Source organism: Giraffa tippelskirchi, chromosome 9, assembly GCF_054371585.1.
Source record: "Giraffa tippelskirchi isolate mGirTip1 chromosome 9, T2T-mGirTip1v1.2.pri, whole genome shotgun sequence".
Taxonomy (NCBI): Eukaryota; Metazoa; Chordata; class Mammalia; order Artiodactyla; family Giraffidae; genus Giraffa; species Giraffa tippelskirchi.
Window position 1 is genome coordinate 99,036,618 of NC_137283.1, and position 27,670 is coordinate 99,064,287.

The following is a 27,670-nucleotide window of genomic DNA, read 5'->3' on the forward strand; positions in this document are numbered from 1 at the left end:
ATTCTAACTGTTGCTTCCTGACCTGCATACATATTTCTCAAAAGGCAGGTCAGGTGGTCTGGTATTCCCATCTCTTTCAGAATTTTCCACAGTTTATTGTGATCCACACAGTCAAAGGCTTTGGCATAGTCAATAAAGCAGAAATTGATGTTTTTCTGGAACTCTCTTGCTTTTTCGATGATCCAGTGGATGTTGGCAATTTGATCCCTGAATATGGTATATTGTTCCATATATGTATGTCATCTTCAATTTCTTTCACCAATGTCTTATAGTTTTCAGAGTACAGGTATGAAAATGTAACCTTCTTGTTAAACTTATTCCAAGATATTTTTTTCTTCTTGATGTGATTGTAGATGGGATTGTTTTCTTTATTTCTCTAACTCATCATTAGTGCATAAAAGTAAAATAGATTTCTATATATTAATTTTATATCCTGCAACTTTACTGACTCTTTATTAATTCTGATAGTGTTTTGGTGGAATCTGTAGGTTTCCTATATGCAGTATCATGTCATCTATAAATACTAACAACTTTGCTTCTTTTTTACCAACATGGAAGTCTTTTCTTTTTTTTTGTCTGATTGCTGGGGCCAGGGCTTCCACTACTGTGTTAAATAAAAGTGGTAAGAATGGACATCTTTGCTTTGTTCCTGATCTTACAGGAAAAGATTTCAGATTTTCATCATTGAGTATGATGCTAGCTGTGGATTTTTCATATACAGTCTTTATTAATTTGAGGTATTTTTCCTCTATGCCCAATTTCTGGAGAGTTTTTACTGTATATTGTTGTTGAATTTTGTCAAATGCTTTCTATGTATCTATTGAGATGATCATATGACTTATATCCTTTTTTGTGTTAATGGGATATATCATGTTGATTGATTTTCAGTTGGTAAACCATCACTGCATATCTGGAATGAATCTGACTTGATCATAGTGTATGATTCTTTTTTTTTTCAATAAATTTATTTATTTTAGCTGGGGGCTAATTACTTTACAATATTGTAGTGGTTTTTGCCATACACCGACATGAATCAGCCATGGGTTTACATGTGTTCCCCATCCTGAACCCCCCTCCCACCTCCCTCCCCATCCCATCCCTCTGGGCCATCCCATTGCCCCAGCCCTGAGCATTTGTCTCATGCATCGAACCTGGAATGGTGTTCGTTTCACATATGATAATATACATGTTTCAATGCTATTCTCTCAGAACGTCCCACCCTTACCTTCTCCCTCGTGTGTGATTCTTTAAATGTATTGCTGAATTTGGTTCACTAATATTTTGTTGAGGTTTTTTTATGCCTATATTTATCAGAAATATCAGCCTGCAATCTTCTTTTTCTGTGATGTCTTCACTGGTTTTGGTGTTAGTGTCATAATGGCCTTGTAAAATGAATTTGAGAGTGTTTCTTCCTCTTCAATTTTTGGGGGATAATTTGAGTAGAATGAGTTTTAACCCTTATTTAAATGTTTGGTAGAAATCACCTATAAAGCAATTTGGTCCCAGACTTTTGTTTGTTGGGAGGGTTTTGATTACTGATTCAATTTTGTTGTTAGTAATCAGACTATCCAAATTTTCTTTCTATTTCTCCATGATTCTGTCTTAGAAGAGTCTGTGTTTCTAGAAATGTATCTATTTCTTCGAGGCTGTCTAATTTGTTGACATGTAATTGTTCATAGTGTTTTCTTATGAGCCTCTGTATTTCTGTGGTGACAGCTGTAACTTCTCTTTTATATTTGGTTTTATTTATTGGGGCTCTCTTTTCTTCTTCATGAGTCTGGCTAAAGGTTTGTCAATTTTTTTTATCTTTCCAAAGAACAAGTTCTTAGTTTGATTGAATTTTTTTTTAGTCTCTGTTTCATCTATTTTCACTTTGATCTTTCTTATTTCCTTTCTCCCAGTAACCTCGGAGTAGCTTATTCTTCTTTTTCTGTATATCTAACCTGTTGCTGCTTTCCTCAAGCATATTTTTTATTTCAGCTATTGTATTCTTCAGTTCTATTGGTTATTTTCTATATTTTCTATATTTTTGTTGAAGTTCTTAAGAGCAACAGCATTTCACCGCACCAAGTAAAATGGGAAAAATAATTAGAAATATATTTACAGTTAGCCCTGTGTATCTAATAATATCCAACCAGTTCCTGACTCCTTTATCTAAGAATAAAACTTAGGAGCAGTCCCAACTTTCTTGAGTGTAATATCATAAGCTGCCATCTGTATGTGAGATACCCAGTAAATAACAACATGAATTGCAGTGGCCTGGAGTGGGCTGAAGACCATCTGTTGCTAACTTAATTATACAATCTTGGGCACGTCGGTTACACTGTCTAAATGTCTGATTCTTCTTCTATGAAGTGGTCAAAGTAATAGTACTGCCCTCTCCTGTTTGTTGTGAATGTTAAATGAGATAAAACAGGTATGATACTTAATATGGTTCCTGGCACATTGAAAATGAAAGTGAAGTCACTCAGTCGTGTCCGACTCTGCGACCCCATTGACTGCAGACTACCAGGCTCCTCTGTCCATGGGATTTTCCAGGCAAGAATACTGGAGAGGGTGGCCATTTCCTTCTGCAGGGGATCTTCCCAACCCAAGGATCGAGCCCAGGTCTCCTGCATTGCAGGCAGACGCTTTACCATCTAACCCACCAGGGAAGTCCTGGCATGTTAAGTATACTCAATAAATCCTAGGAATTTTTATCTTAATCCTAGCCCACTAACATGCTAGTAGTAACTCTTAGAGAAGCACTGAAAGGCCTAGAGAGACACTAAGTCTGCAAATGGAAGGGTAACCAGTAAATTTTACCTCCTTGACACTTTTGTCCTGATAGTGGTTAAAATACTAAGAGGTTAATTTGTGAAACTTTCCTGATTCTGTCCCCTACAATCTGCTGCTTTTGGGTAAAGAAGCACTAATTTTGTCAATGTATATGTAAGCCATCTTCTGGGGAGGAGGGTCTCTCCAGATACTTCCCTCTATGTCTGTTACTGTCTATGCTTGTTTACAAACATTTGTCAAGCACCTCCTATATTCCAGTCTCTGAGCAAAGCGGTTGGTAGACCAACAAAAAGCCTATGCCAAGTGCCAGGGCTCTATTTCCTCTACATATTTATGTCATTGAGTCTTCACCAACGTCCCTAAAATACATACTATTGTTATCCTAATTTTATGGATTAGGCAACTGAGACACAAAGAGGGTAAGTAATGTTTTGAAGTCACAGAGCTAACTACCAGTGACTTAATACTTGTCCTCATGGTGCACACAGCCTACAAAATAGAAGATTTTTCAGTTGAAGGTTTTTAAGCTCTATTAAACGTAATATCGTTCAAAAGCTGGCAAGCATCCAGGTAATCAGAAATTAACTTGATACTCAATTTTTATCTAAACATTTGGAATCGTGTATCCACAGCCTGTCTCTGTCTCTCTGGCATTCTTGGTGTCTCATTATTTGTCTACATAAAAGATATAATCACTCTCTGTGCAATTAATTGTAATGGCCTTTTAGTGGATTAAACTGGAATTCTTTTGAAGCGCTATTAGAAGTACTAATATGACTCTGTTCTAAAAGGAAAAAAAAAAAAGCCATGAAGTGTGTTAATTACAAGTATCAGTAGGTTAACTGACAATTTTGTTAGAAGTGGTGTTAAGAAAGCTGGAATATTTTGTATTAACAAAACACTAGCGTAGCCAAGCTTTGTTAAGAATGACTAAAACATAACATGTAAGAAAATATTTAGTTAATATAAAAGTTAAAATTAAGTGCCAGGCCTAGGTACCTATGATTCAGAATGTTACTAATTAATTTGCAATCTTGTTAAAGTTATTATTTTACTGAGCATGTGTGTGGCATGATTTCCACACTGTGAATTTGATCACTGTTGTTATACTGGGTGGGTCCAAGGAGACTACATCTGTCTTTGGACTCTAAAATGCCAGGTGTACATTTTTAAGATGTAATATAAACATTACTTTAAAGGAGACCTTTCTCAAGAAACCATAATCACACATGAAGGAAATGTTGTTAGGAGCCTCTTCTTCAAGTTACAGTACAGCTTTTTGCAGTTTAAAAGACTCTTGGAATTTCCTCAGGATTTGGAGGTAGAAGGGCTTCCCTTGTGGCTCAGCAGGTAAAGAATCCGCCTGCAATGTGGGAGACCTGGATTTGATCCCTGGGTTGGGAAGATGCCCTGGAAAAGGGAAAGGCTATCCACTCCAGTATTCTGGCCTGGAGAATTCCATGGACTATACAGTCCATGGGGTTGCAAAGAGTCAGACACAACTGAGCAACATTTCACTTCACTTCACTTGGAGGTAAAAGGAAATAACTTAAATCACTAAATATTAATAAGCAATCATCTGAGCACCTACACTGTGTAGGTAACTATGCTTGGGGCTTAGATGTTTCTTCATAACAATGTTTAATTTGTTGTTATTGTTGTGCTTTATGGTTTTTCTCACTCCTACCATTACCTCCCAACACACACACACATACACACACACTAAAATACACTGTAAAGAAAAGAATTTACTTTTGTTTTTCTCTTTCTGACTTACTTCACTCAGGGAACACTACTTAGTGCTCTAGCAGTCATAGTAGAACTAGTTGTTCAGTCGTGTCTGACTCTTTGTGACCCCATGGACTGTAGCCTGCCAGGCTCCTCTGTCCATGGGATTCTCCAGGCAAGAATACTGGAGTAGGTAGCCATTCCCTTCTCCAGGGAATCTTCCCGACCCATGGATTGAACTGGGTCTCCTGCACTGCAGGCTGATTCTTTACTGTCTAAGCCACAAGGGAAGCCATCCAGTGCTTTATGGTGACCTAAATGGGAAGGAAATCCAAAAAAGAGGAGATATATGTATATGTATAGCTGACTCATTTTGCTGTACAGCAGAAACTAACACAACATTATAAAGCAACTATACTCTGATAAAAATTCATTTTAAAAATAAGAATTTGGAGAAGGCAATGGCAACCCACTCCAGTACTCTTGCCTGGAAAATCCCATGGACAGAGAAGCCTGGTAAGGTGCAGTCCATGGGGTCGCAAAGAGTTGGACATGAGTGAGTGACTTCACTTTCACTTTTCACTTTCATGCATTGGAGAAGGAAATGGCAACCCACTCCAGTGTTCTTGCCTGGAGAACGCCAGGGATGGGGGAGCCTGGTGGGCTGCCGTCTATGGGGTCGCACAGAGTCTGACACAACTGAAGCGACTTAGCAGCAGCAGTAGCAGCAAGGGGAGAATGTCGATGAGGTTTGCAAATTAGTCCTGAGAACGAGTGTCTCCCGGTTGAAACCTTGGGACATGTGTTTTCAGCACAGGGTGTTAAGTGAGTGGAAAGAGCTCCTGTCTTGGTGAAGGAGCATGTCCCCATGTTGGCAAAACTATAAAGAATAAATGGATCTGGAATAAAAAAAATAAATAAAAATAAGAATTTATTTTTGTCATATCTCTAATATCTAGAAAAGCACTCATAGTTTGTGGTCAATACATAATTGGTAGATGAATATATGAAACTAGAAGATGTAAGATGCAGACTTCACTCTTACAAGGAAGCAGCAGTGGGTAGAAGAGGACGCTGGATGGGGAGTTCAGAGACCAGGTTTTCCCCTGTGCTTGGCCAAGACTTATTTGTCAACCTCAAGCAGAGGACCACAGGTCCCTCATGTGTAAAGCAGTGGGACTATCACTAAGATCTCCTTTTTACTTTAAAATTCTGTCATTCTATGTCCATCTTCAGGCTTCCCAGGTGGCGCTAGTGGTAAAGAACCACCTGCCAGTGCAGGTAGACGTAAGAGACCCAGGTTCAACCCCTGGGTCAGGAAGATCCCCTGGAGGAGGACATGGCAACCCACTCCAGTATTCTTGCCTAGAGAATCCCATGGACAGAGGAGCCTGGCGGGCTACAGCCCATAGGGTCACAAAGAATCGGACACAAATGAAGCGACCTAGCATGCATACATGTCAATCTTCAAACAAGTGAAGGGTATTCACCCTCAGGTACGGAAAGAAAAGTGTTTACTCAGGGCTGTTCTATGAGGCAGTGCATGCTCAATCGTGAGGCAGATCTCCAGAGAGGTGGATCTGGTCTCTGGATTAGCTTCCTGTGGCTGCTCTCACAAATTAACACAAACGTGACAGACAGAAATGTATTCTCTCCCAGTTCTGGAGGCCACAAGTTTGAAATCAAGGTGTCTGCAGGACCACACTCCCTCCAGTGGTTCAGGAGAGATTTCATTCCTTGCCTCTGACCAGCTTCTGGAGGCTGTCCACGTTCCTTGACTTTGCCTCTGTCTTCATATTCCCTTCTCTTCCCTGTGTGTGTCATCTGTGTGTCTCTTACACATAGAATTGAGGAGGGCCCACCCCGATGTTCCAGGATCACCTCCCCATCTCAAGGTCCTTGATCACTTCTGCAAAAACCCATTTTCCAAAAAATTTCGCATCCACAGGCTCCAGGTTTTAGGATGTGAACATGTTTCTGGGGGCCACTGTTCAGCCCACTACAAGCACAGAATAAGGAAACAATATAACCATGACCATTTTCCATATGTGGTGCATGCGTGGTGAATCGTTTCAGTCATGTCCAACTCTTTGTGATCCTATGGACGATAGCCTACCAGGCTTCGCTGTCCGTGGGATTTCCCCAAACAAGAATACTGGAGTGGGTTGCCATGCCCTTCTCCAGAGGATCTTCCCAACCCAGGGATTGAACCCATGTCTCTTACATCTTCTGCCTGGGCAGGCAGATTCTTTACCACTAGCGCCACCTGGGAATTCTCAGGCCCTAAAGTCTGATGCAAAGAAATGCACGATCTTTTGTTGTTCTATAACTTTACTCTCTCTGTTTTGAATTCCCCATTCCTCTGAGCAGTAGACTCCAGATTTCAGGGAGACAGGACTTCTGTCCTTACGGCGCTGTCTGTCCATGTGAGCATCAGCTGAGACGGCCTCAGTCCGCTGTCGTCTCTGGTCAGCAGTCTGCACAGGTCACTGTCACAATATCATCAATAATATCATCCTACCAACAATATCATCCTTTCCTTTCTCAGGCCTGTGACCTTGCTGCTTCAGTATCCTACAGGGTACCTAGGACTTCATCTCTCTGGCTCAGACCCCTTCTGCCTCACTGTACATGGAGTTACAGAAATTGACCGGGTAAGTGTTCTCCACAAATGAAATTAAAATGAAATTTTTCTACATGGATATCATGGAATGTATTGCCTCACTGTTATGAAAATGAACCTGGATGGTCATCTCATAGAATATTGCAAAGAGATTCTAGATTCTCTAGAATATTGCAAAAAGAACAAAGAAATTCACCAAAACTCATAGGACTTTTCCCTTTATAGGATTTTAGAAGAAGTTCTCATGTCTTTTAATTGTATAAATGAAAAAAACTGAGTCCATGAAGATTTTTAATCTACTTTCACCAAATCGTACTGTAAAATAGTGGCCTCACCCACTGTGCCCCCAGGAATAAGGGTGAATCCTCAGTAAAGGCTCATGCAGTTCCTGCTGTCTGGCAAGGTGCGGACTCTCTCTCTGGCCCATGGCTAGATCAAGCCAGTCCTAATCTCATCAGTTCTAAAGCGAATTTCCTGAAAGTAAGCATCACCTGGACATCTCCTAACCCCCCTGAAGAAAATTCATTAAATGTTAATTGCATCCGTATCTCAAAATGCACACAGCAGTCTTGACACCCCATTCAGCACCCTTGTCTTCTGACTGCCGTGCCCTGAGTCCTCCTCTTAGAGCAGGGGGTCCCTCTCTGAGGCGCTGGGCCAGGTGCGGGGGTGACTCGCCTAGGAAGTGGGTGGGACAAGATAGTGAGGGAGGCGGGACCAAGCAGAAGTGATGGCACCTCAGGGCCTGTGGTCAGGGAAAGGAGAGGGTGACAGGGTTTCCACACACATCTAGGAGTGTGTTCTAGACAGCAGGCTCACTGGAGGGAAACCACACTTTTGAGGAGTAGGCAGGAGAAAATGCTGGTCTTCCCCTTCCCTTTTTTTCTCCCAGCCACCTACTCCCTCTTCTCTTCTTAACCTGCCTCTCTCTTTCCATGCATCACCCCAGATAGAAAATCATCTCCTCTTCTCTGTCTATCTCTCCTTTTAGCCTCATTTTTTCTCTCTCTTTCCTTTCACTCTTCCTCAAAAGGCCATGATATATAGTTTTAATTAAATTTTTGTGTTTTAGATCAAATAGTACAGTCTGTTTTCTACTTCTAAGGAAGAATGAAGCAATTTAAAATTTTTATTCTTTTCTTCCCTTAGCAAAAAAAAAAAAAAAAAGGGTTCAAAGTTTGTTTTAAATTGTCCTTTTCACTCCATTGCCCAAGATTATTTGTACCCTATAGGATAGAGAGTTTCAAAGATAACTAGATTCCACATGAGACCTTTAGAAGTCTTACTTTTGAAAGTTCTGTCCTCAGGAAGAGTTCAGTTCTTTCTCTCTTGAATTCAGAGAAAAATTATATAGTTTGAGTCTATGGAGAAAGTTAATATCAGTGTGATCTGGGGAAGATAGAGGCTCTCTACACCAGGTAAAGAGATGCACACTGCCCTGCCCTTTCACATGACATTGGCCCAAGAAGGGGTATGCTGCCTTTGTGAGATAAAGGGTTTGCCCAGGTTGAGGCAATTGCCACTTTCTTTGGTCTTCTCAGAGGAAGGACTCAGGACTCCTCAAAGGAGGTCTGCACATTGTGTTTGGGAGCAATAGCATTCTATGTATACTTCCTGAGTTGTTTATTTTGTACATGTATTTCTCAAAGACAAGACAAGATTAGGGTGCTCAAGATCTGAGTTCTCCAAAACTATGAAAGTGAAAGTGTTAGTCACTCAGTCCTCTCCAACCCTGTGCAACCTCATGGACAGTAGCCCACCAGACTCCTCTGTCCATGAAATTCTCCAGGCAAGAATACTGGAGTGGGTGGCTATTTCCTTCTCCAGGGGATCTTCCCAACCCAGGGATCAACCCAGGTCTCTGGCATTGCAGGCAGATTCTTTACCATCTGAGCCACCAGAGAAGCCTCTCAAAAATCATAACCTCATCCAAAACTAACATGTCTTCAAAGCTTCATTTATTAAGCACCACACTATGTAGTAATTATTGTACACACTTAGGTAGGTCACTTTACTCATTAATCCTCACATGTGTTTGTGCTCAGTCACTCAGTTTTGTCCAACTCTTTGTGACCCTATAGACTGTAGCCTGCCAGGCTCCTCTGTCCATGAGATTTCCCAGGCAAGAATGTTGGAGCAGGTTGCCATTTCTTCCTCCTGGGGATCTGCTTGACCCAGGGACCGAACCTGCGTTTCCTGCTTTGCAGGCAGATTATTTAGCGCTGAGCCAACTAGAAAGCCTTGACTACCATATGTATAGGTTAAGTACCATTATTTCTATTCTAGATATATAGAAAATAAGGCAAGGGGAGGGAAAACAATGGGACCAAATTAACAAATTTATAAATGTTAGAGATGCAATTTTAACACCAAATCTCATGTTCTTTCTACACACTGTATTTCTCTCATTTAAAATAAATGACCTTTCATGTCCCTTCCAGATCTAAAATTAAAGGACTCTGTGATCTCTATGCATGCTAAATCACTTCAGTCAAGTCCGACTCTTTGCGACCCTATGGACTATAGCCTGCCAGGCTCCTCTGTCCATGGGCTTCTCCGGGCAAGAATACTGGAGTGGGTTGCCATGCCCTCCTCCAGGGGATCTTCCCAACCCAGGGATTGAACCCTAGTCTCTTAAGTCCCCTACATTGGCAGGCAAGTTCTTTACCACTAGCACCACCATCTCTATAAAAATGACCATTTTCATAAATTATCAAAAATATTCTATTCTTTGTCATATTTCTTTATGAAAGTTGGTTTCAATCTCCCAACCTGTACTCTTTCCAAGGAAACTTTTTCAGCTCATGCTTGAGAATCTCACTTTCCACTATGGTTACTTGTTTAGGTAGTCAATGCTTTTCCAGCTTAATCAGTCACCACAATTTTATCCACTCAAGTATGGAGGGCTGAGCACAGGCCACCACCCAACCTAGACACTAGAAATTTGTGCAGAAGTGAACTCGATCTGGGGAGTTCAGGGGCATGAAGAGTAACCAGCATGGATGCAATAAAGGGAGAAGATTGGTCTCTATGGAGGAACAGATTTGCTGGGTAGGATATGGTCAGATTAGGAAGGACACTGAAAGCCATCCAAGTAATAGTTTAAACTTGATGTTTCAGGCCAGTGGAAGCCAATAAAAGTCTTTGATTCAAGGTATGGTTATAGTAAAAGCAATGTCTCAGAAAGAGTCACCTCACAGTGTGATGCTGGATGAACTACAGCTAGAAAGAGAACAGAACCAGATGCATCAGCCAATGACTGATACAGAAACCCAAGCACGAGCTAATGAAAGAAAATTCAGACAGGGTCGATAGAAACAGGAACGATGTCTCAACACTGGACTAAGCTGCATTTCTTTGTTTCCTGAAGACAATTAACTGTTTACGTTACTTAGAGAGCTTAAGTGGTGATGTAGTTGCTGACGTGTTTAATAATGGAAACAAATGAACAAACCATGATAGATTACACTTAATAGCCCTTTCTCCAGGCCTTGCAGCCCTTTCTCTTTTGTACACTGATGCCATTGTCTACTTGATATTCTCCCACTATATATCTTCAGGAAAAGCTAACACTTGGGAGAAAGCTTGAGTTTTTATTACTAGTTGGTGAACAGGTGCAGCTGGGAGAAGGTAGCTGGCATCAAAAGACCTGGGTTTCAAGCCTGGTCCTACCAACTAGAAGCTGTGTGGCTTTAGGCAAGTTATTTCACCATCCTGAACTTCCATTTCCTCAGCTGTAAATGAAGATTACAATAACCTATCTACAGGATTATGGTCAAATTTAAATGAAAAAAAAAAGTACAGGAAAGTACTTCATACATTTTGCAGTGCAATGTGAGTATAGCAATTATACATAAATCGAAACTAAAGCTCTCATGCCTTCAAAATGAAACTTCATTAAAAAGCTCTACAGTTATTTATTTTCCACAAATACTGGTATGTGCCCAGCAGCAGCAAATGAAAGGAAGTGGCCTCAGGCAAGTAGGTGATGTCAGAAATACTTTCAATCAGGAATAAAACTCCATGCAGGCTTGAGAAACAACATCCATGATGCATCATAGCCAGAAAATACATCCAGACTTGGAGGGATGGCCTGGGTATCAGGAAGGTCAGGCATCAGGTGATGGAATCCTAGACAGACTTGGCACTGGAGTTCAGGGTAGGGAGGACTGGCAAGGGTGAAGCCAGACCTCAATTTCAGGGAAACTTAGAGATAGAAAAACCAAGGCAGGATTACAGGCACAGAGACAAAACAAGACAGAGATATTTGATATAATAAGAAATATATATTTAGTATTCAGCCTCTTTAAAATTTCCTGAGCATCTTTTGTCATAATACTTGATCTCTTGTCCTCAGTTCCTGAAACTGCTTCAGAGTCATAAAGGTGGAATGGGTCTCCTGTTGTTCATAACAGACTCCTTTCCATCACAACTGGAAATTTAGTATTGATGAGATTGTATTGTTGTATTGATGACTTTTGGAAAGCACTTGATAATGGGGGCTGGTTGTCAATGGAGCCAGCCATGTGATTAGAGGGTTGGAACTTTCTCTCTCACCACTGAGAAGGTGAATGAGGCTAGAGACTGAGTTCAATCACCAATGATCCACAATTCAATCAATTGTGCCTTTGTAATGAAGCTTCCACAAAAACTCAAAAGGACAGGATTCAGAGAGCTTCCTTGTTGGTGAATACATGGAAGTTTGAGAAGAGTGATGCTCTCGGAAAGGGCATGAAGGCTCCACATGCTTTCCCCGTACCTTGTCCTGTGCATCTCTTCCATCTGGCTGTTCCTGAGTTACGTCCTTTTATTTGTTGTTTAGTCTCTTAGTCACGTCCACCTCTTTGCAACTCCGTGGGCTGTAGCCTGTCAGGCTCCTCTGTCCATGGGATTTTCCAGGCAAGAATACTGGAGTGGGTTGCCATTTCTTTCTCCAGGGGATCTTTCTGACCCAGGGATCAATCTGCGTCTCCTGCTTGGCAGGAAGGTTATTTTACTACTGAGCCACCTGGGAAGTTCATACCCTTTTATGATAAACAGATAACCCAGTAAGTAAAATGTTTCTCTGAGTTCTATGAGCTGCTATAACAAATTATTTGAACCCAAGGAGAATGTTTCTGGAAACTCCAATTTACAGCCAATTGGTCAGAAACACAGAGGATAACCTGGGTTTGCAACTGGCACCTCAAGCAAGAAGTGAGTGTGGGAGGCTGTCAGCTCTTGTAGGACTGAGCCCTTAACCTGTGGAATCTGAAGCTGTCTCCAAGTAGACAGTGTCAGAACTGAGTTAAATTGTAGAATACCAGCTCTTGTTGGGTATTGCTTGGTGGGTAGAGAGGGGACCCTCCCCACCCCACATAGGAAATTGATCCCATACCCTTTCAGGCATGTTGCCAGAGATATTTACATGAAAAGAATTTGACATAAGGAATGTGGCAGCAATTTTGTTATGAAACCAGGATTTAAGATGTGAGCCAGGCAATCATAAAGCTAATACAATGCTGAGTTGCCTGAGCTCGTGGACTCAGGTTCTAGAAATTTCCCCTCAACTGGTGAGGTTGATATGGGTTTAAATTTCAGCGCAGGAGGTTATATTTACACCTATTAAATTTCATCTTGTTTCTTTTGGCCCATTAGTCCATCTTGTCAGTACTTTTTGAATCTTGACTCTGTCATTCAAGTAATTAGTTGTTCCTCCCTGCTTCATGTCATCTTCAGATTTGATGAGTGTACTTTCCGTGCTTTGCAGCTGCTTTATTAAAAGTTCAATGGGATCCTGTGGCACATCCCTCTCTAGGAGATAGCTAGCTTCAAAGCCTCTTAAGACACTCTCAGTGAGCACTCATTTCTTCACCTTCCTACAAGAGTCAGATGCCTTGCTAAAAGCCCCAAACACTAAAGTCACAGTTCTGCCCTCACTTTTTCCACTTAGCTACCTCTGCATGCATGCTCACCTCTTCTTCCCACTGCCTTCCATCTCGAAGTTACAGTCACTCTTTCTGCCAAAGTCCATTCCTGTGCCATGAATCTCAGCATCTCCAATTCTTCTCTAGGTCTTTAATTCATCATTTTTCTTCTTTTTTTTCCCACCTCCTCCTTTCCACCAGCTTCTTCCTTAGCCAAGCACAGTGGTTCTCAACCTTTAGCATTCATCAGAATCTCCTGGAAAGCTTATTAGAGTACAGATTGCTGGGGTCCAAGAATTTGCATTTTTCTGACAGGTTTCAGTGGTTCTAAATGTAGTCCCTGGGCTAGCAACACCTGGAAGCTGGTTAGACATGTGCTCTCTGAGGCTCCATCCCAGACCAGCTGAGTCAGAAACTTGGGGGTTAGGGCCCAGCCACCTGTGTCTTGACCAGATCTCCAAGGGATTCTCATAAATGCTAAAGTTTCAGAGCCACTGGTCAGCATATTGAGGAAAAACTAGGGCTTTACAGCCTGGGAAACTCGAGTTTATATCCCTGCTCTGTCCCTTCCTGTGTACTGAGGTCACATGACTTAGCATCCCTAAACCTCAATATTTTAATCTATAAACTGGGAATGTAATATCTACCTCTGTGGATGTAAATAAAGGTTAAATGAGATAATGTACGTAAACCACTCAGCACAATGCCTAAGTATTCAATAAGTGGAAGCTATTTTTGCTTAATTGATCAGAAGATACCTAAATCTCTACATATCATCATTTTTTGAAAAATCCCTCCCTCTACCCTATGTCGCACTCTACCCTTCATAACCAAGCTCATAAAAATCTGTATCCTTGTCTCTGCTTTCTCATACTTCATCACCCTTTAGGTGTTCCCAGAGACAATGGGAGCTCTTGAGTTCTGTCAGATTATCTCAGATCTCCCATACATGGCCCTAGAGGCAGGCAAACACTCAGTAATATGTGTATATATTGAATGCATGAATCGACAAAGTGAATTGTATCATATTACCTAGTAACTTTCATAAAAGGAAATTAAATGTTCACATAAGAAAAAGAAAATTAATTACTTTCTAAATTCGTGCTGTGAATAGGAGTCATCACTTCCCCTTCTAGATCTTGACTTCAAATTCATCAGTCCTAATTGTCTGAAATCCACTCTCTCCTCTTATTAAAAATTGGGATAATTACCTGTCTTGGACTTTGCATACCTCTCTTCACAAACCCTCCAAAATTACCAAGAGTAGTTTCATAATCAAACCAGTAAATACTTTAATTTTGCCAGAATGCAGATTACCCAGACACTTGAATACCTTAGGGCAGCTAAGTGCTTTCTCACTATTGCTTCCTTTATCGAAAATTTCTGTTCCTTTTTCTATATTTGTTCTGCTGTTTTTAGTTTGACGATCGTTCTCATTGGTAGAAAAGACATAGGTGAAATCAAACCTCAGTAAGTAGTTCTGTTCTCTCAATCATTCAGCCTCACACCTCTCATCCCTACTCCATCTAGCTTCATTCCTTCCTGATTCTTCAAAATACAGATTTGAGTGTCCTTTTCTATCATCTTTAGCATTTTATCATGGCAGAGTTTAGCCTTGCTGATTACATTCTTACATTGTTAATCACTTTAGGAATAGTCATCCTTGGTAATGAGTCCCTTTCAGTATTTTGTATCTTGGTCCAGGGAGAGCAGCTAAAGAGATGGAAGAGCCAGGCTGGCATGGTGCAAGGGTCCCCTCCCCTGGGGAAATCATAGAAGTACAAGCAGCATAGGTCATCAGAAGGACACAAAGATTGCACATCAGATCTTAAAAACCAGTAAAGGCAAGACCTGACTGGCCAGACGTCTCCTGTTGAACAAGACAGTCCCATGATTTAGCTTCTTATCTGATAGCATGGACATTTCAAATTTGCTATTTTAATTTTAGATATGCCCTATCTTAATTCAAGATTGTTATTTAATCAGCAGTGCTTTGGAACATTTCAACTTGTGCTAAGTTAAGTATTTAATGATCTGTAAACAAATACTTGAGACGATGCTGCTTAAAGGGACTCTGATCCTCTGTACTTTACTAAGTGAATGAATTCACTCTTGAAATTATCTTCCAATTTTTACGTAATGGATCTGCTACTAATGTCCAGAAAAAAAAAAAAAATGGGGCTGGATGTGGTGGGGTGGAAGGGATGGAAGCATTACTATAAAAAACTTTTGGGTTTTCAAGCCCCAGCACCAACTGAGGGTACAGTGTTTATGTGGAGACTTTCTGGCCATCATAACTGGGAGGGAGGATTAGGGAAGGAGAAAGAAATCAGGAGGTAAAAGTAGAGGACCAAGAGAACAACTGACCATGAGAGAGAAAGGAAACCTCTGTAAGTGTAGGTTGAAACTTAAGAAAAACTCCAGGAAGAAAATACAAGAATGAGAGAGAGCCAGAAAGGTTAATTTAAACACAAAGATGAGTTTGTTAGGAGATCTAATGCCAGAGGAAATATTAAAAAGCAAACAAGGAAAACAGAACAAGAGTGAGTAGGAAAGACAAGGATGTGATAAAGCTACTCATTATCTACACTCACTTCAGATTCTAAGAATGGGATTGATGTTTTGCTGGTTCTCATGCTTGGAGAACATCCTTTTAAAACATGCATTTACCTGAGAGCTTCCTGTTTCTTGCAATAACAAAAATTTATCCCTCATAAGAACCAGTTCTCACAGGACTGTCAGATTCTTTTTTAAATAACCATTCATGCCTCTTGGTTCCTTTCTAGAATCTCAGGTTTTAAGATTATGTTTTTTGATTAATCTCTCTCTCCCTAGAAGTTAGGGTTCTTGCCTCTGGCTATTGCATATATCATAACATAGACCCTTTCACTTCAGCAATTAATCTTCCCTTATTCATCAAAATTAGCTACAGAGTGCCAGTTCCCCTTTTCAATTCCAAGAAATGAAACTGTCAGGAGGGCAGCTCAAGTGTTTTTAGATGTTTTTCTTCCATTTTATTGTCATCATTGTCTCATCATATTTGAAAATCTGTCATGATGCGGTTTCATCTACAGTTCCCAAAAATGTTTGCACATAATTCTCCACCTCAGATCATAGCAGAAGTAGAAACAGATCCAAAACACTTCTAAACAGACTCTGAAGTCACAGAAACTATCACCATGCAGGCAGCACCACAAGATTTCTTGGGTCTCTAAGACTGCCGGGGCTTGGGAAGGTGGAAATGGGCCTATTTCTTAGGGCCAGGATCACCAGCATTAAGTCCTAGCCTGAAGCAATGGGAACCCCGGAGTCAAACAGAAAAACAAAACTGAAAGTGGTGAGAAACAGCAAGTGTTGACAAGGCTGTGGAGAAAAGGAAGCCTTATGCACTTTGGTGGGAATGTAAATGGGTACAGACATTATGGAAAACATTAAGGAATTTCTTTTAAAATTTAAAAATAGAACTACCATACAATCCAGCAATTCTACTCCTGGGTATTTATCCAAAGAAAATGGAAATATTAATTCGAAAAGATATATGTATTCTGATATTCATTGCAGCACTACTTACAATAGCCAAGATATGGAAGCAACCTAAGTGTCCATCCACAGATAAGTAGATAAAAAAGATGTACATATATACAATGAAATATTACTCAGCCATAAAAGGAATGCAGTCTTGCCATTTGTGGCAACATGGATAAATCTGGGGGTATTATGCTAAGTGAACTAAGTCAGACAGAGAAAGACAAATATTGTATGATCTCACTTTATATGTGGAATATTTAAAAAAAAAAAACAAACACAGAAACAGACTCATAGATACAGAGAACAAATAAGTGCTTGCCAGAGAGAAGGGTGTGGGAGGATAGACAAAGCAGGTGAAGTGCAAACTTCCAGCTAACAGATAAATAAGTCATGGGAATGTAGTGTACAGCATAGGGAATATAGTCAATAATATTAATATTATAATAACTTTTATCGTAGGCAATCTATAAAAATGTGGAATTTCGATGTGGTACACCTGAAATGAATATATTGTAAGTCAATTGTACTTGAGAAAAAGTGGGTTGGTGAGATATACAAAGATCCCAAATGCCTGGAGGGAAGTGTGCAAAAGCACCAAACATGGTGTGCTTCCCAAATGTCAGAGCCAACATTCAGATGTGGAGCCAAGAGGTCATTAAATTTTAAAAAAGGAAGTAGAAAAATACCTGGAGCAAACCAGGGTAGTTTGTTTTTCTTTTCGCTTTGTTTCATCTAATTGTGTTGTTCAAGGGTGCAGAATCTCATCTGTTTGTTCACTACTCTATTCCTGGGGCCTCTCACAGTCTCTTGCACATAGTAAGTGCTTAGGAAATTATAGTGAATCAATCAAACATCAGTGTTTTCAACTCACTTTTTGTTTTGGGGTTTTTTTTTTTTTCTTTTTAATAGACCAGCATGGGTGTGGTACTCAGTGAGAATTGATTCAGAGCCAAGGCCAAAGCAGAGATTACACGGAAGAGCTGAGTCAGCCCATCTGGCCAGGGCGTACCCTCTGTCAGAGTAACATCAATTTAGAATTTTCCTGCAGTTTCAGTACCACTAAGCAATCACTACTATAGAAATGAGAGAGAACCTGCATTATGCATGAGTATGCTTCTCACACTAAAAATCTAGCATTGCTAAGTCTTCATGAGAATGCTAATGTCTTCTGTGCCATGGGTAAGGTTAAAAAGAATAAAAAGATGACAACCCCTTTGAAAGCATAATAAAATACATTTTGAATCAATTGACATTTCAAACAAACAATTACTCTTTTGAAAGGTCTTTCCCTAAATAAAATTAATCTGAAACCTTAGATGACACTATTAAATGTATTTTCACCTTGGTTAAAATTGTCACTAGTGAGAGTCTTTTAATGGACATTTTGTTTTCTGTGCTGCAAAAATGAGTAGATTCAATACTCATCTGAACTGTATAATAAATAACTTAACAATTCTCCAGTTTCAAGCTAAATTTTCCATCAGGAAAACGATCCCACTCTCATTACTTATATTGAAGCCTGCCCAGTTCATTCAAAAGATTTCTGCTCCTTATAATATTGCAGAGCAAGATGTTTTCATCTGGAAGTCTTTGGGGCAATAGAATCCTAGTATCTAGCTCCTTGTAATTTTTAAATGTTATGAATGTTTGGTCTCATTTTTGTAAGAACGTTGAGGGCTTTCTATGCTGGTTTTCTTGATCCTGACCTCCACCTTCATCACCCCCTCAGGGGAGTGTGGCAGGCACTACATAAACCACCAGAAGCCATGGCAGAGGGCGAGCCTTCAAGAACACACTTCCCGCGCAGAACGGCTTTCTTAAGTTTTGACTCCTGATACGGCATCATCTGGTGGCCATGTCCTTGCTGCTGAGAAAGCTGAGCGTGAGGAAACCCAAGGAGGTGAAATGGAAAGCACCGCCTTGGTTCAGTTTTCCTCAAATTGTCCCTGAGACATGGAAGCCACAGAGACTACAAGAAAATTAATGCGTGGATACTGCTGTGAGGATTTCTGCTTTACAGAGTGAAAGGAAAGAGGACCTAAAATGACACCTGGGTAAATGAGTAAGAAAGCTCCTTTCCCTCCCGGTACCCACAAAACGCAGTGATGCTGCACTCGGCTCACACACGTTCACGGCCATGACCGGAACAAAGGAGAAAAGAGAAAAAGCATTTGTGTTTCTCCACTGACTCTCCTTCCCTTAGTTCTGACCCTGGGCTGTGGCTGGATATGGAATGCACAATTAACTGGCTGCTGCCTGTGGAACAAGCAGAGGTGAACTCTGATGGCGAGATTACCACGGCAAAGGTTACCCATGGAGGCATATACACACTCAAAGGGGAGAAATCATCCATGGTACAATTCTGACACCAGTGCCAATGTATGAGGGGTTTTCCCACAGCACCAGCGAGCTGTCCTACTATTCAACTCAATTCTGACAATATCTACCTGGAGACGGCATCAGGTCCCACAGGTTGAGGGCTCAATCCGACAAGACCACCCCCTGCCAAAGGGCAGTCTCAAACCCAGATCATCACCCATGCTCCTGACTGACCCGTTACAGATCTAAGGTTCCAGGGACCCCCTCCTGGGTTTGATGGGTTTGCTAGAATGTCTTACAGAACTCAGAGTAACACCTTATGTGCTAGATTACTAGTTTATTATAAAAGACTATAACCTAGGAACAGTCAGATGGAAGCGACAGGCAAGGCACAGTAGGCGGGGAGGAGCGTCAGTTTCCATGCCGTCCGCCACTCATCATACATCTCCACGTGTTACCATGCAGGAGCTTTCCGAACCTCATTCATTTGGATTTTTCTGGAGGCCTCATTATATAAGCATGATTAAATCATAGGCTACTGGTGACTGGATTCAATTTCCAGTCTCTCTTTCCTCAAACCAGTCAATACTAAGGGAAATCAACCCTGAATATTCATTGGAAGGACTGATGCTGAAGCTGAAGCTCCAACCCTTTGGCCACCTGATGCACAGAACTGACTCATTGGAAAAGACCCCGATGCTGGGAAAGACTGAGGGCAAGAGGAGAAGGGGACAACAGAGGATGAGATAGTTAGATCACATCACTGATTCAGTGGACATGAATTTGAGCAAACTCTGAGATATAGTGAAGGACAGGAAAGTCTGGCGTTCTACCGTCTATGGGGTCACAAAGAGTCAGACACAACTTAGTGACTGAACAACAACTTCCCTCCCTGCAGGGGGGAGGGTAGGGTTGAAAAGATTGAAAGTTCCAACCCTCTAATCTCTTGATTCATTCCACCAATGCCAGCCTCCACCTTAGGTTACTCAGGGACCTTCCAAAAATCACATTATTAACACAATAAAAACACTTTGATCATGCTCAACAGTTAGAAAGTTACAGAGTTTTAGGAGCTCTGTGTCAGGAGCAGGGATGAAGATCAAATATATACTTCTTATTATAAATCAAAATATCACAAGTGGACATGCTGGAAAGCAAGGGAAACTCTAAAGCATCAAGGCCAAGGCCAGATAGGAAAATGGAATCTGAAGCTCAAAATCTAGAAGAATTCAAACTGGCAAAACCAAGAGAGTGACTTCAGGAGACTGAGCCCCAAAATATCCCCTGACACAGCACTGAAGTGGAAAGGAGTCAAAAATTCATGTTTTCTTAGGCAGGAGCTTAGGTCAGAGCAGCTAAGAAGCTTAGGTCGGAGCAGCTAAGGGCATCATGCTCGTCAGGACATTGTTAAGATCATACCCCTGGTTCTTTATAAGCTTATATCTTATATTAAGCTTATATTATATCTTATATCTTATATTAAGCAAATAGTGTGTGTGTGTGTGTGTGTGTGTGTGTCTACCTAGCCCCTGAAATATTCACAATGGCAACTAACAGTCTCCTTTAGTAGGAAAACCATTCATTCTATCACTTGAGCATAAGGTAAGGCCCAACACTGGGCTGGCATGCTGTTTTTTACATCTAAAATCTATGCTCAGAGCATGTATTTTGTTCAGCAAAAAGGAAAAAAGTGAACTAAATAAAGGGCTTGGGTTTTTTCTAAACAGTTATGACATTTGAACAATTATGTAGTTAATTGTTAATGCCATGTAAGCACCCTGGAGCAGGGAATGAGGGGACAAGAAAAATGCTCTGAGGAGGTAGGAATTACACATGTGTGCAATACCTCCTTATCTGCTGGATCTAAGTCTTGAAGAAGGGATAACTATGGAAATAAAACAGAAAACATGAAACAAACAAAACCATTTATAATACATGAAAATGAGCAAGCAAGAAGGTTGGCATGCATGAGGTGTAGAAAAAGGGTGCATTTGTGCCTAATGTTTCTGATGAATTGTTCAAGAACACTTCATCCTTGGAGAAGGATTTCCTCTAATTTTGTCAAGGTTGCTGTCTGCATGGGTTATGTGCCAAGTAATTGTCCAGTCTCAACTTAAAAGTGTCTAGAGGCTATTTTAAAGATGAATGGAAACATAAAACATATTTTGTCCTATTCCCCACTTTGAATATGTCTCTAGAACAAAACTTATACTTGAAATGAAATGGAGAAATGGGATTTTTATGAGTTACAGGTTTCTTTTTTTCCTTCATATCACTGACAAAAACATTTAGAGAAAGACAGACCAATGTCATGTAAGTATTTGTATATATTTGTTCTTGCCATGGTACACAAGACGCATCTTGAACCCCCTCCCTGCCAAAAAAAAAAACTGCCAGGATATTACTTAAGCTTTGCCATCACACTCCAATGCTTTTCAATAGCTGAAAGAATTTTGCATTTCTTCCCATAGGAACTGTTAACTCAAAAAGATAGATTCTCTAACAACATACTCTATCAGCAAATTGTATCCATTTTACTTTCTAAAATAGTTACTTTTTAAAAAACATATGTTAAGAAAAAGTGAAAGGGGAAAAAGAGGACCTCCATTTATGAATTGTGCTCTTTTTATTCATACTATTTCCAAGACCAGGCAAATTATTATAATCTTCCTAAACAGAGATACACAATTCCACCTAAGAATTGTCATTTTCCTAAACCAGTGCAAAGTAGTTTCCATTAGATGCCAAGATAAATCATCTGTGTATTCTTATATGTGCACTAATATGTGCAATTCCTGTTGAATTTCAAGGTTATAAACAATTCCTAAACTCCAGTTCATGTTGGTATTTTAATATGGATTTTTTGTCCGTCTCTGTTGGTGTCACTTCTTTTGATTTAATCGCTATCCCTTTCAGGCTGGCACTAGTACATTCAGTTGGCTGACGGGACCCAACCATCATCCCAGCTAAGAATATCAATTATGTTTTGAAAACATACAATTTAGTTCGTGCAGAAACCACTGTATGTGCATCCTGGTGTTTTCATAAGACCCCTTATTTACTCGAAACCGTCTTATGCCTTTCACTGTTTGGTCATGTAGTAACTGTTTAACCTTCTTAAGTCTTTTCAAGAAATCTTACAGAGAAAAAGGAAAGTTTGGCTTCAAGCATACAATTTCTGTTCTTAGAAAAATCAGTTTCTCCATGAACAGCTGAAATGAGGCAAAGCTTCCGAGCTGCAGCTGAAAGGACAGTACTGTAGAGACGGCTTTCAATCCGTCTGAATCAGCAAAGGAAAGGACCTTTCTGCCAGCTGGATGTGGGGTTCCCAACTTTTTCTCTTTATATCTGAAAGGGATACTGGACTAAATCTCTAATAGGTGTCCTATTTAAGGCCTGTTGACAGGGGATTCCCACAGTAGAATCTGGAAGCGCACGCACACACACTTACAGACGCATGAGTGAACACCCCGCCCCACTCCTTTGCTCACTCAGGATTATCAGGACCCAGCTCCCTGAGCTGCCTGATTCCTGGAAGCACAAAGAGGCTCAAATGAACCCATCCCCTCCCTCCACCATCATAAACAAACACACAAAACTGCTTGCCTTTTTCTATCTCTATTAAATGGGATCATGGCAGACAGTGTCCACTCACATGGTTCAAGCCCTTTGATCCTATAGACCAAACCATCTGCATCCTCTTCACACAACCAGTGCACCCACCCGCACACACACACACAGATGCACATGTGCGTACACAAACATGCAGTGACATCGAGGGTGACCACCCTCCCTTCCACGTGCCCACATACTATATGACGGAGACAGAAACAAGGGAAAAAACTTGACTTCACCCCCTCGAAACAGTTCCAAAGCCCTTTGTTCAGTGACAATGGCAGAGAGTTCTGTCTGGGGTTTTCCATGTAGGAGCCAGAAACCCTGTCCTCCTGCAGATATATGCCCATCTAGAAATAATGTCCTACTGTACCATGCAGAATACAGATAAACAATCACAGCACAGTTGAAAACTGCTTTGTGGAGCCTGATTATCCACAGAGTGCCATGCTCCGCCAGGGTCAGCATGGCAGAGGGGGGCTCTCTCCCCACCTGCCATTCTTTTAGGATCAGCTGTGTCAACTCATGTAGACAACTCTTCATTAAAAATAGTCAAAACTGAGACTTCTCTGACAGTCCATTGGTTAAGACTCTGCACGTCCAATGCAGGGGGGTGTGGGTTTGATCCCTGGCTGGTGAACTAAGATCCCACATGCCCACATGCCACATGGTGCAGCAAAAAATAAATAAATAATAAAATATATATAAAAATTTTAAATAAGATAATAAAAATCTGATATTGCACGTGAGAGAACATGGAGGAAATATTTGTTCATATTCCCATCCCTAGTGGTCTACAGCACCATTTGTCCACACCTTTTTACCATGTTCCTTAGGATGGATTTGAAACATGATCAAATGGTTTTAACAGTTTCCTCCCAATTTAACCCCTCAAAATAAGCAAATAAATAAAAAATTTTTTTGAATGCTTCTCTAACATTTTATAGATGTATCATACATTTTAAAAAATTAAGATCATATTGCATATGCTTTTCTTAAGTTTTTTCACTGAAACATTATTTTGCCATTAAATATTCCTCAGTAAGAACTTTTTGATTAAATATTCTTGACAACTTTTTTTGACATGTATTAATTTAATTAGACATTAAACATTTAGAGGTAACTGGGGACTAATTCATCTTTGGTGTGGATCTGATAAAGCCTGAGGAAGTCCAGATCCCACCAAGCACCTGGAGTCTTACTTTTCTGTTTTATAATACATATTTAAGAAATGGATTTGTTTGTTTCACTGATGGTTTATAATTCTTGAGAACGTGTGTATTTGTTAAATCTAGGCATGATACTAGCTGGCTGGGTATGAAACATTATTTACCTCTTTTGTAAAATGCCAATCCACTCCAGTATTCTTGCCTAGAAAATTCCATGGACAGAGGAGTGAGGGAGGCAATAGTCCATGATGTCACAAAGAGTTGGACACAATTGAGCAACTACACACATATTTGTAAAAAAAAAAAAATGTTTTACAATTGTGATTTTAGAGGATAGAATCACAGGACATTTATTGTCAGACACTCCATATAACCCTTATGACTATTTAATTCTAATTTTTAATCTGAAAGAACATGAGTAGAGATGGTTATCTGTAGTATCCCCTTTCTCACTGTAGAGCCTGTTAAACTCTAATAATTTTCTGAAGACATTTGTCAAGACAAAGTACAACACAGCATTGGTCATACAAGCAGTCATTTTGGTATGAATAAAAGATTGTTGACCATCTTTGGCTTTTAACTCTGCAGACCAGGGACAATTATGGTTTAAACTATATATCCCCAAGCTGAGAATTCTTAAACAAAACCTCCTCTTCATCACCACCATCAGACTTGGGATCTACAGAAAGCTTCCCTAAAAGATCATATTATAATTTAAGCTTCTCTTAAACTTGTATTTTAATTAAATAAAACTTATTTAGGATGACTTGGAAGCACATTCTTCAGCCACAGAGAGAAAGAAAAATATCCCTCCAATACACTGTTGACACAATTTTATTGTCCTCATCTAATAGCAGTAACAGATAATTAATTGATTCAGCTAGCTAATGATTATTGGAAAAAATAAGTTATGACCAATCATTCTGAAGGTAAAAATCATTATTTTTGGCAGCTATTCTCTGGTTCAATTAGTTTATATTCAATAATTCCACCTAACAAATCATTCACGTGGTTACTTAGGACCTTGGCAGTTTCACTGGGAAGCTCTGTTGCTCAGTTTTGCCAAACCAGATTTTTCTTGAGCAAACTACTGGGAACTCTCTACATTGTGACAGGCAGTCGGCAAGTCCTCCTTTGAAAATATTCCAGGATATAATATACCCACTACGTTCTATAGTACAGAGCTTTGGGACATGATGATCCCTTTGTTTTTGTTAACAGTGCAGATATAGAGGGGCTTTCTATAGAAAATTCTGTTCCCCACTCAAAGACTTTCTTGTGAGTCATCTCAGTGGAGAATTGAAATGACCATCCAATCAGTCATGAGCTTAAGTTAGATTCCAACAGGAACATCAAACATGACACTGGTTGATGGAAGATGATGGGGTCAGGAGAGGCTTCTAAAGAATGTAACCCCTGGGATGATCATAAGGACACGTGGGCTGGAGTTTGGTGGGGTGAGGGGAGGAATGACATTCCAGGTAGAAGGATCAGTGCATGAAAATAGTACTGCAGCGTAGAGCAGCACAATGTAATGTAGGACTCGAATGCTGCTAAAAATGGTAGGAATGAGGGTGCTGTAGGCAGGGAGGGTGGCAGGAAATCAGGCTAACGCATGGTGAGGAGACAAGCCATGAAGGGCAGTCTTTGTTAAACCAAAATGTCTGAGCTTCATCCTAAAGAACCCGGGAGCTCATTCAAGGATTTTAAAAGAAGGGACGTGATGTGATACGATATATTGTTTAGAAAGGTTACTCCAGCAACAGTGTAGAGAGTGAAGGCAGGGAGGACTGGAGGCAGAGAGGACAGTTTTGAAGCCATATAGACAAGAAAGGGCTCAGTAAGGTAGTGACAATGAGACCCAAGAGCAAGAGAGTGATATAAAAGATATTTAGGAAGTAGGATTCATAGGGTAAATTGATAGTAGAGGAAGAAAAAGAGTAGAATTAAGTATAGTACTCAGGTTTCTGGCTTGGGAAATTATGTGAGTAGTGGTGCCAGTCTCTGAAATAGGGACTGTTGGAGTACAATTAGAATCTTCTACCAAAATAATAAATTTGATTAGGAGTATGTTGAATTTGAAGGGCTGATAGGATATTCAAGTAGAGCTCTCTTACAGGCAACTGGGTCACATGACGGTGGAGCTGGGGAGAGAGACCTGGGTTGTGGGTATAGATTTGAGAACCTTCAATATATAAGTGGTAGATAAGGGCCATTGGCTTGAAGGAGGTCATCCAGCATAAGTGAAAGGTCATAAAGTAGAGAGCCAGAGACAAAGATCATTGTCCAGAAGAAAATCATCAGTAACCTTAATGATAGCAGTTACACTGGAGCGCTAAGGGACAGAAGGCTCATAGAAGTGAGTTAAGACGTGAATGGCAGGTAGAGAGGTGGCCAAGTCTTTGGACTTTGGTGGAAACAACCAATGCAGAAACGCATGGAGAAATGTGTTCTTTACCAAGGATTTTAGTCACTTTGGCCACCTGATGAAAAGAGCTTACTCATTAGAAAAGACTCTGATGCTGGCAAAGATTGAAGGCAGGAGGAGAAGGGAGCAACAGAGGATGAGATAGTTGGATGGCATCACTGAATCAATAGACATGAGTTTGAGCAAACTCCAGGAGATGGTGGGGGACAGGGAACCCTGACATGCTGCAGTCCATGGGGTTGCAAAGAGTCAGACATGACTAAGCAAGTGAACAACAAGAAACCTAGGAACCTAGAAGGAAGTCAGTAAAATGACTAATGTGATCATAAACTGGATTCAAGAAATGCTGAATCTGAAACAACAAAGAAAGGTGTCATATATGAAGTATTATACTCATTTGGGGCACTAGATCTTAAATTCTAGCTTAATGGGCTCTAAGTTCAAAGATTCACTCCTCCTTTCCATCACTACTGCAAAAGATAAAGAAAAGATCCAAAGTATTAAGCCAAAAGCAAGACCAAAGAATTAGACATTAATTATTATGACAACTGTTGGGTTCCCTAGGAAAATGGGAGGAAGTGGTGGCGCCTCCTCCCTCTCACCCACTCCAAATTAAAAACAGTTACGGCTGACCTGACTTAATCACCCAGGAATCAGAGAAACTGGATATTAAAGCAAAATCATGGAACTTCCTGGCTGCCTCTAGAAGACAGACTCCATCTTGCTGCCAACATGCTCACGGCCTGGAAGGAGGAAGGAATAAAGTCAAGTCTGTTGTGTGATGCTTGGGGCTGAGACCGGCAGTGAAAAAGACAAGACAGAACCTGTTCATCACCTCTTTTTTCAGGCAAACATTTTATTTCCCTTGATCACATTCTTTCTTTTCTATGCATAAATATACATCGATTTTAAAAATATATATCAAGCAAAGTTGGAATTACACTGGTAATGCATAGTTTTGTATTCTACATTTTTTTTTTTGGAGTGTAGTGGATTTACAATATTGTATTAGCTTCAGGTGCATAGCAAAGTGATTTGATTACTCATATACACATATTCATTTTTTTTTCAGATTCTTTACCCATATAGATCATTACAGAATATTGAGTAGAGTTCCCTGTGCTATACAATAGGTCCTTGCTGGTCATCTATTTTATATATAGTAGTGTGTGTATGTTAATCCTGAACTTCTAATTTATCCCTCTCCTCACCTAAGATTTCCGTTTTGGTAACCATAAGTTTGTTTACAAAACCTGTGAGTTTGTTTAAGTTTGTACATAAGTTCATTTGTATCATTTTTTAAAATTAGACTCCACGCATGACTGATATTTGTCTTTGTCTGATTTACTTCACTTAGTATGATAACATCTAGGTCCATTTGTGTTGCCACAAATGGCATTATTTCATTCTTTCTTATAGCTTAGTAGTATTCCATTGTATATATGTACCATATCTTCTTTATCTGTCAATGGACATTTAGGTTGCTTCCATGTCTTGGCTATTGTAAATAGCACTGCAATGAACATTGGGGTACATGTATCTTCTTGAACCATGCCTAGGAGTGAGATTTCTAGAT

The 27,670-nt window shown here is 40.2% G+C and overlaps 1 long non-coding RNA gene across 1 annotated transcript in view; it reads left to right on the plus strand.

Moving 5' to 3' along the window:
* LOC145522061 (uncharacterized) overlaps nt 1-21,100 on the plus strand; it is a 55,084-nt gene extending 33,984 nt beyond the window's left edge. Inside the window, exons 3-4 of the long non-coding RNA XR_014065882.1 lie at nt 7,055-7,160; nt 18,293-21,100. This is a non-coding gene — a long non-coding RNA (uncharacterized LOC145522061). The remainder of the gene's footprint in view (nt 1-7,054; nt 7,161-18,292) is intronic.
* The last annotated feature ends 6,570 nt before the right edge of the window (nt 21,101-27,670 follow it).